At 43.0% G+C, this 10,492-nt stretch overlaps 1 long non-coding RNA gene across 1 annotated transcript; it reads right to left on the bottom strand.

Moving 5' to 3' along the window:
* Positions 1–1,452: 1,452 nt before the first annotated feature.
* LOC119087391 lies at positions 1,453–6,888 on the bottom strand. The gene is made up of 3 exons (XR_005090820.1): positions 6,773–6,888; positions 5,913–5,992; positions 1,453–1,493 (listed from the first exon to the last, which is right to left on the bottom strand). It is a non-coding gene; the product is annotated as an uncharacterized LOC119087391 (long non-coding RNA).
* Between the last annotated feature and the right edge of the window lie 3,604 nt (positions 6,889–10,492).

The following is a 10,492-nucleotide window of genomic DNA, read 5'->3' as shown; positions in this document are numbered from 1 at the left end:
CGCCTTGTTCTGTGCCTACTTGGTAAATCGATTGGTCATCCCATTGCACAGATAGGGAAATTGAGGCAAGACTGTCTAGTCATTGAAGAACTGGGACTCTGGGGTTCCTCAGAGGGAAAGAAGGAGGGGACCTTCTCAGGGTGTATGGTGTGACTCTGTCTGGGGAGGTGGGAACAAGCATCTCTCCATCCCAGATTGGACACTAATGACAGACTGAAGAAATGAATCCACCCAAGCCTGGTTTGGTGCACTAGTGAGTTTACTGGGGTTCCTTACAGGAGAACGAATGAGGGGGTGCTTATATGAGTGAGGGTGACTGTAGATGAATTTCTAAACGGTCTTATTAAATAAAAAAACATGGAGCCAGGTATAGGGATGAAAGCCTTAGAGATCAGGGAAATAGTGATAGCCACCAACCTTACCTCTCCAGCTCTGCAGCTTCCAAAAGGGAGTGACTTCCTGTCTACCCGCACCTTTATTGCCTTGCTGTTCTGCCCTCTCATTAGCTCTTAGCCCAGCTACCTCACTTCCTCGTCATTGCCTGTCTGTACAAACCTCCAGGCCTCTATGGTTGGTCCTGGGATTAAAGGCATGTATCATCATGCTTGGCTGTTCCCTAGTGTGTCCTTGAACTCACAGAGACTCTGCCTGTCATGTGATCAGATTAAGAGCATATGCTACCACTGCCTGACTTTTGTGTTTACTTAATGGCTTGCTATTTCCTCCGATCTCCAGACAAACTTTATTAACATACAAATAAAATATCACCACATTTTAGCACAAATATCATGACATTTTCCCTTTTTTGTCTAATAAAAATAAAAAGTTATAACTAATACAAGAAAAACATACACAATAAGTACAATAACTATACACAAGATATACAAGCAATAAATATATCAACAATGTCTAGTCCATTTGCATCTGACAAATTCAGAAAAAATATTCCATTATTTATCCTATTTTGGTAAATGTACTTAATTCACTTTCTATCCTAACTTGTATTACCAACAGAAAACTATCTTATGATGTCTTTCAAACTTATACACTTAACACCTCTTAATGAGTTTCTTTTCTGAAATTTCTTAACAAAGAAAATTGTTACTACTATCTAATCTTCAACTTCCTCAGAGACCCAAGAAGGAAATAATATTACCTAGTAAAACAGGAAGTACAAACAAGTAACTTCCAAAAAATGTGAGTTGACAGAAACAGCCAGCTGCCTGGACAGTCACCTGGGGTTTCTCTGCACGTTGGAGCATCATCTTCAGATTCATTTGTGAAGTAGGATGTACACAAAGCCTACAGCTTGACCTCACATTCGGTGCGAGTATTCCATATATCAGATAAACTTGAATTCTGCCAATGTCCTGTCATGATTCAGGATTTTAAATTCTGGAAATTGCTGGTGTTTTTGGAATTTGGCTGCCTATTCTCCTCGGCTTGTGGGTGGCTTCATATCAGTTTTGATGGTATTCACAGCTTATCTTCTCCTGTAGAAACAAAAGCAAAACCTTGTCCCCAACATAACACATATCCTGGTTTCCATTCTGAGGTAAGTACACCTTTATATAGGCTGATTTAATTCTGTAGTTTTTTCTATTATCCAATGTCTCTCCACAGCTGTTGTTCCTTTCTCATTAGCACTGAGAAAATTCAAAGTTAATAGAGCATTATATAATCTATTTCTGGGTTTTTTTTTGTTACCCCTTTCTATTTATTTATTATATCCTTTAGAATCTGATTTGATCTTTCTATAACTGCTTGGTGTATAAGATTACCTGTAATATGCTTTATATTGTAATAAGCAAAAAACTGTTTCATTTTACCAGAGACATATGCTAGAGCATTGTCAGTTTTAATTTGTGCAGGTATACCCATGATGGCTATAACTTCTAGCAAATGTGTGATTACAGAATCAGCTTTTTGAATAGCATATAATTCTGATTTTTGAACTGAATTATAAGGACTTTGAACCACTTTACTTAAATTTTCTGATTTGTAACCTGCCTTTCCTTGTTTGTTTGCATCTGTATAAAATGTAAGAGATCCAGATATGGGTGTTTCCCATACAATGTGAGGAAAAATCCAATCAGCTCAGTTATAAGTTCAATTCTGTTGCTTTTGGGATATTTGCTGTTAATCTCTCCCAAAAAATTATTGCAAGCTCTTTGCCAAGGTTCACTTTCTGCTCATTATTTGCCAATTTCCTCCTTAGTTAAAGGTATGACAGTTTCTGCTGCGTCTATTCCTGCTAATTGACCAGGTCTCAATTTTCCTTTTAAAATCAAATCAGAGATCTTTTTCACATAAGTTTTTAATTTTTTTTCAAGGCAGGGTTTCTCTGTGTAGTTTTGGTGCCTGCCCTGGATCTCGGTCTGTAGACCAGGCTTGGTCTTGAACTCACAGAGATCCGCCTGGCTCTGCCTCCTAAGTGCTGGGATTAAAGGTGTGCACCACCACTGCCTGGCCAAGTTTTTAATTTTTTACTCTGTTTATTTGGTAGAAACGTCCATTCCAATATAATATCTTCCCTCTGCATTAAAATTTCTGTAGGAGAATGCCTAGAGGGTAAAATAACCAAAATGCAATCAAGCTTTGGATCCACATGATCCACATATTCTTCCTGTACTTTCTTTTTCACCAAGGTCAATTCTCTCTCAGCTTCAGCTGATAATTCTCTTGGACTATTTAGGACCTTGTCACCTTCTAAGGTTTTGAACAAATTACTCAGTTCATCATTTTTTACCCCAACAATAGTTCGTAGATGGGAAATGTCTCCAAATAATCTTTGAAAGTCATTAAGAGTCTGTAATCGATCTCTCCTAATTTGTACCTTTTGGGGTCTAATTTTTTATAGACCTATTTTATATCCTAAATAATTAATAGAATCTCCTCTTTGTATCTTTTCAGGAGCAATTTGTAATCCCCAACAGGCAAAATTTTCTTTACTTCTTCAAACATTCTTTCTAAAGTATCTGCATTTGAGTCAGCTAGTAAAATATCATCTATGTAATGATAAATTATAGATTTGGGAAATTGTTTACGCTTCCAATGGCTGTTGTACAAAATATTGACACAGGGTTGGGCTATTCAACATTCCCTGTGGGAGGGACCTCCATTGATATCTCTTAACTAGTTGAGAATTATTATAAGTAGGCACCATGAAGGCAACTCTTTCTCTGTCTTTTCCTTGTAAGGGTATTGAAAAGAAACAGTCTTTTAAATTGATAAGTATAAGAGGCCATCCTTTACGTTAACAGAGTAGGCAAAGGAATTCCAGATTGTAGAAAGCCCATTGGTTGAATTACTTTCTCAGGTCTGTTACCATTCTCCATTTACCAGATTTCTTTTTAATAACAAATACAGGAGAATTCCAAGGGCTGGTTGATTCTTCAATATGCTGAGCATTTAGCTGTTCTTCTACCAGCTCTTCTAAAGCCTGCAGTTTCTCTGTTGTAATGGCCGTTGCTGAACCCATACAGGCTTGTCTGTTAACCATTTTAAAGGTGGAGCTGTTGGTGTCTTTGGAAGATCATCAGTCATTGTGTCCTGTTCTTGTACAACCTGGCTGGCTGGTGACCGGTCTTTAGAATAATAGCTCCTAATAAATTCCTTCAGAAATATGTTAGTTTATGATTTGTTTCTGGGGATGGAGTAATGTTAATCTGAGTATTCCATTGTTGTAATAGATCACGGCCCCATAAATTCATAGCTATATTAGCCACATATCGCTTTAATTTTCCTCTCTGTCCTTCTAGACATCTTGCACTCTTGCACTCTATTTCACTTGAGATAGTGTTCCAATCCCTAACAGCTGAACATTTACCTCCTGAAGAGGCCAATTTGGATGTCAAAATTCTGGCGCATTATCACATCCGCACCTGTGTCTACTGAACCTTCCAAGAAAAATGTCATTTGTTTGTATTTTTAATTTTGGTCTTTGTTCATTTATAGAAGTTTGCAAAAAAATTCGCTTTATGGTTTCTCCTGAATTTTCTGTTCTTTCTGCTATAGCTGTTTTATCACCCTGAGCAGTCTGGTTTATTCCAATAGGCATTTGGTTATTTAATTGCTCTGAGAAGGGGTTTCTTCTATGTTGGAAGGAAAGGTCTGAACTGAATTTTCTGTGGGGGCTTGCATGAGGCTCCTCTGGGAATTTCCCAAGGACAGAGGTAAAGGATTAACTTGTCTGTCCCATGTTGATCTAGGTGGTCCAATGTTTACCCTTACCACACCTTCTGCATAATCCAGAAGGGAAGGGCATTCTGTTGTCATTGTTCCTTGAATAAACATTCTTTCTAGGAATGCCCTGTTTACACTCCCTTTTTAAATGACCTTATTTTCCACACCCAAAACATCTGACATTTTTCCTCAAAGCTTTTGAAATTACTTTTCCTAGCCACATATCATCATGGTCATGAGACTCAATATTAATTGTGTCCCTGATCCAATTCTCCAAGGATGCAGATCTTGCCTTTAATGGCCTGATTATTCTTTTGTATGCTACATTCACATTCTCAAAAGCCAAAGATTCAATTATTATCTGTCTAGCTTCTGAATTTGGTATCATTCTATTTACTGCTGAAGAGAGCCTTTGTAAGAAATCTGCGAAGGGTTCTCTGGGGCCCTGTATAACTTTTGTGAATGGTTCAATCTTTTTCCCTGCTTCCTCAATTCTGTCTTATGCATTCATGACTGCCATGTGGCATAGAATTAAGGTTTGGTTATCATATAAACATTGTCTTTGTATATCAGAGTATTCGCCTTCTCCAAGAAGCTGATCCCGAGAAATTTGCACACCTCTAGTTCTACACTGATGTTCTGTTGCATTAGCCTCCTCCTTAAGCCAGGTTTGCCTCTGTAATTGTGCTCTGGACTACAGGACAGTTGTTACCAATTCTTTCCAGTCCTATTACAAGTTGACCACGAGTTTAACATTTTCTTTATGGAGAATGCATGCCATATGATGCTATAGCTTCCTTAAATCTCCTTAAATCTAACATTTCCATGGAGTCCAATTAGCTTGTACATGCCCTTGAGCAGGTAGTTCTTGTAGGCTATAGGATAAATTAAGTTTGATTGTTTGAAAACAGACTGTTTCTCTGTAACCGTATAATTCAATTCTGAAATAATTTCACCTTTAAATTCTTCTGTCTGGGTCTGAATTTCTCTATAATTCATTTTAACAGGTTTTTCTAAAGCTTTTATCTTGGCACTTAAATTGACCAACCTTTTTAATACTAAAATAAGGATAATTAAACAAATAATATTCATAACTGATGTTATATACATCTCATCAACATTAATTATTATCTCATTTAGTTGTTCCATTTTCAGACTGCCTAATGTGTTATCAATCAAAGACCAATTTCCTTTAATTGCAAAAATATTTCCCATTTTTTAATGTGGGAAAAAAATCCCTTTTAACTAGTTTCTCCCTTAATCTTAACTTACTTACCAATTCTGCATAGGACAGTAGAAGTCCAAGGGAATTTCAAAGCAGCTATCTAGTGTGGTGACAGTCCAAAATGGGAATTCAGAGAGAGAGAGAGAGAGAGAGAGAGAGAGAGAGAGAGGGAGAGGGAGAGGGAGAGGGAGAGGGAGAGGGAGAGGGAGAGGGAGAGGGAGAGGGAGAGAGAGACCGACCCACAAGCAGTCCAGCTACTTGTAGCTCTGGCTGTGTGTAGCCCGGATCGTTTATAGCCTGGGGGCCTGTAAGCTCTGGCCAAGCCAGAGGCCTGTAACCCCTGGCCTGTAAGACAACCAACAATTTTTTTAATGAATTCTTGCCACATGGGCACCAATTGTAGACAAATTTCTAAATGGTCTTATCAAATAAAAAACACAGAGCCAGGTATAGGGATGAAAGCCTTAGAGATCAGGGAAATAGTGATAGCCACCAACCTTACCTCTCCAGCTCTGCAGCTACCAAAAGGTCCAGCATGGATGATGTCACTCATGAGGCCCAGCATGGATGATGGCATCAGACCTGGCACAGGTGATGTCATCAGGCCCAGCACAGGTGATGTCATACATGAAAGTTGCTTTCTTAAACTTTCTGTACAACTTGTAGACAGCTCCACCAGAGCCTCCTCTTCCCCAGAGAATGGCTACTGCTTATGCAACCATGGGGAGGCTCTTGTGACTCATGGAACTTTCCAAGCTTCCTGAGCCTTGTATATCCCCTCTGCTTCCTGAATCTTTTGGGCCTCCCTTTCCCTCTCCCAAAAGGAACAAGTCAACAGGAAAGGAGTGTTAATAGCTTCACAACAGGGTGTCTCTATTGTCTTGTATATTGGGGCCTCTTCATTCAACCCTCTCTCCCAAGGGCATCTCCAGGCACCCCAGGTCTGCACTGGTCCCCTGATGCCTTTCCCTGCTTGTCCCTCAGGACATCTTCCTCTATTGTGCCATGGCCTCAGACTCAGTTACACCTGCCTGCATCCCCTTAGCTTAGACATGTCATTGTTCCAGGCTCTTGTGGTGAGGGGAGAGCCCTCCAGTGCCGCACTGGGACACGATACTGGGCCCTGCTCAGCTGATCAGCAGGAACAGCTGGGCCTGGCTGTTCCCAGAAACCACACACACGATTTAGCAGAACACCAGAGCAAGACATGAAATATTAATGCCTCTTAAGACTCATTGCCCTAAATTTGCACAGTGAAGTCCTTTTAGGGCATACAGGAAGGGCTCCCAGGCAGTACGTGGGCCCAGGAAGATGGGGTAGAGCTCCCCCCATGTACCACACACCAAAAGCTTCCCCTGATACCTGCAGATGTAAAGGTTCCTGCAGAATGAGAGAAGGTTCCCCTGGAGTCGGTTGGGACTGGTTGGGAGGCAGAAGCTGAGAATAACAATGATTAAAAATAGTCAATATTTTTGGCCCTCTTCATGTGTCAAAATGCAGACTTTCCATAAACATCGTGTCCCCACAAGCCACCACTATTAGCCTCCTTTTGTTTCATAGCTGGAAACAGTAAGGCACAGAAGGTCCAAGCAACTGGCCTGAGGTCACACAGTGAGCTTGGGGGGAGGGCAGGTGATGGGTCATTCAAAAGAGATCCCAGGGGCTGAGGAGATGACTCAGTGGGTAAGAACATAAGGAACTGGGTTGCTTTCATGTTAAAAACAAAAAAACAAAGGTGTGTGTGGCCATTGTGTACCAATAGCCACAGAGTGGGGCTCAGGGTAGACAGGAGGGGTCTTGGGGTTTGCCTGGTTCAGTGAGAGACCTTGTCTCTTGGGAATGAGGCAGAGAATGAGAGTGATAGAGAAGGACACACAGTGTCCTGTGCGCATGGGCACACACATCTGTACACACAGACACTGCACAAAGACACACACACCTGCAATACACACCTGTACACACACCTGCATATACACCTGCACACACACAAACTTACACACACACCTGCACACACATACCTGCACATACACACCTGTACACACACAAACCTGTACACACATACAAACCTGTACACACATACAAACCTGTACACGCACCTGCACACACACCTTCACACACACACACACCTGCACACACACAAACTTACACACACCTGCACATACACACACACACACACACACACACCTGCACACACATACCTGCACATACACACCTGTACACACACAAACCTGTACACACATACAAACCTGTACACGCACCTGCACACACACCTTCACACACACACACACCTGCACACACACCTGTACATACATACTTGTACACACAAAAAAACCCTGTACATACACACACTTGTACACACACCTGCACACACATCTGCACACACACACACACACACACACACACACCTGTACACACACACACATGCACACACACAGACTCTAGCGCCCTCCCCAGCAGGGACCCCCAGGTGTCCTCCACCTGCAGCAGCCCCCACTCTGGTAGCTGGAGAAGGAACAATGTCAAACAGCTGAAGCCTCTTCATTGAGTCAGTGGCCACTCTACACAGCACTGAAGGTTCAAAACCAACGTGGACGGTCTTGGCACCCCAATGTGACCGCTGTGACTTCCCACCTCCTGGTGCCCACATCTTTGTGTGGTTTTCCACTTGAATGTGGACCAGACACGATGGTGGAGCCTGATGGTCAACTCGAGGGATTTGGGGTCACCTAGGAGACACACCTCTGCGTGTGTCTAGGAAGGGGTTTCCAGGGACTAACTGTGGGTGGTTGCCCTTCCATGGCTTGGATTCCCAGATGAAGTAAAAGGGGAAGGCAAGCCGAGCACCAGCATCCATCTCCCTCATGACAGCCGCTGCATCTTTCCTGAAGTTGCTTTTGTTAGGCGTATGTCACAGAGGTGAGGGGGGTGGACCTGGACCTGGGACCTTGCTTCTCAGAAAATACATATATTTATGTATATGGGTGTTTGTCTGTACATATGTCTGCACACAAAAGAGGGCACTGGATCCCATGGGACTAGAGTTAGTTAAAGGTAGTTGTGATCCATCATGTAGATGCTGGGATTTGAACCCACATCCTCAGGAAGAGAACCAAGTGCACAGAACGACTGAGCTATGTCTCTGACCCCTTGCTTCTGACTCTCTGACAAAGGTATCAGGCCATCATTGCCATGGTTTTGTGACATTACACAATTCTGTCTCAGGCTTTTACAGAGTCTGATGGCCTGATGCCATACACAGCTGCTGTGGTTTCAATCCGTGCCCCCAGAGTCACCTGGTGAAGCCGGGCCCCCAGCCTGTGGCACTGTTGGGGCAGAGGAATCTTTAGAAGTGTAGAGGGTGTGTCCTGGAAGGGGATGTTGGTGCTTCCCATCTCTTTTTGCTTCCCAGCTGCTACGAGATGAGCAGCTTCCTGTGCTGTATGGCCTGGCCGAACTCCCTCGCCACTGGCCCAGAAGCAGCTGAACCGACCAACCTGGCCTGGAGGCCTCTGGAACCGTGAGCCAAATAAATCTTCTCTCCCGATAAGTTGATTATCTCAGACATTTTGTCACAGTGATGCAAAGCCAGCTCTCATCAGCTGTGGGACAACTGTGGGAACTCCTGCAAGTGTCCTCTGGGACCTGACCATGGCCTCCAGTTGACAGCAGGATCCAGAGTCCTTAGTCATGCAGCCAGCAAGAATGAGCGCCAATAACACTGAGACTTCCAACCACATAGATGCTTTTAGAACAGTCACTGGGCCTCTCCAAGGTCTCCCTGGCCCTCTACCTCCCCATCATAGGATGCGGTGGCAATTTCTGACTGCCTTATGGTGCAGAAGGCCATGAACCAGCCCTGGCAGACAAGCTGTGGGAAGGAATAACACAAGACACTTTCAAAGAGAGAGAGAGAGAGAGAGAGAGAGAGAGAGAGAGAGAGAGAGAGAGAGAACCCTGGGTTCTCTTGCTCTCTGTGGAGGTCCCAGTATCAGAGATAGAGGCTGTCCAGTCAGCAGAACTACAGCCAACTCACAACAGACACAGCACACAGGACATAACCTCGTGAGATTGCAAGCCACTAAGACACAGGAAATGTTTGTTACCACAGCATAGCCTGGTGCATCCTGACTGAAACACCTTCCATCTAAAACTCTTACAAATTTTATGTTTTTCTTCACTTGTATCTGTCATAATAGAGTTAATATTTATTCTCTAATAAGCTAAATAACTTCTGTAAAAGAAATTTGTTATTTCCGCATGGTACGCCCAACTTCTGAAAGAGTTGGACCATAAGGAGTCAATAAATGTACAAAAGCAGACTGAGGAGGGGGTGGAGACTCAGAAAGGTGAGTTCCTTTCCCCATGGTGAAATGGTCATGCACCAGTTATGCCTACGACGTCCAACACATCCCAAATCAGAGATTTCAAATAATGATAAAAATACATTTTACACATTTACAAGTCAGCGGGACACCCCTCTGGGTGCATGCTTCTCTGGTCAGTAGCAACTGTGGATTGTGTGTTAGACTTTTTTTTTTTTTTTTTTTTTTGTCACTGGGACAAAATACCTGAGAGAATTTACAGAATCTGATGTTTATTTTGGCTCTGGCTTCAGCAGCTCCAGGCCATGGCTTGCTGGCTCCATTGCTGTGAGAGCAAATAGCAAGGAAGAGAGATTGTGATGAAAGATTGTATGACAAGAAATCTGTAACCTTCATGCCAGCCAGGAAGCGGAGAGGAACAGGGAGGGTAAGACATGACACACCCCTCAAAGACACCCGCTCAGTGTCCTAGTCCCTCCAACCAGGCACCAACCTCCGAAGTCACATTACCTCCAGACAGTCTATTCATTTTTTAAAGGTATTTGTGTGTGTGCATGTGTATGTGCCTGTGTGTGTGTGCCTATGTGTGTGTGTGCATGTGTGTGTGTGTGTGCATGAATGCGTGCATGCGTGCGTGCGTGCGTGCGTGTGTGCAGGTGCCAGTGGAGGCCAGAAGAGGATGCTGGATCCCCAGAACTGGATCCCCAGAACTGGAGTTACAGTTGGTTGTGAGCTGTCCAGCACGTTTGAAGGAAGCTGA

Source organism: Peromyscus leucopus, chromosome 1, assembly GCF_004664715.2.
Source record: "Peromyscus leucopus breed LL Stock chromosome 1, UCI_PerLeu_2.1, whole genome shotgun sequence".
In the NCBI taxonomy this organism is placed as follows: domain Eukaryota; kingdom Metazoa; phylum Chordata; class Mammalia; order Rodentia; family Cricetidae; genus Peromyscus; species Peromyscus leucopus.
This window is presented reverse-complemented; position numbering and strand designations above follow the sequence as displayed.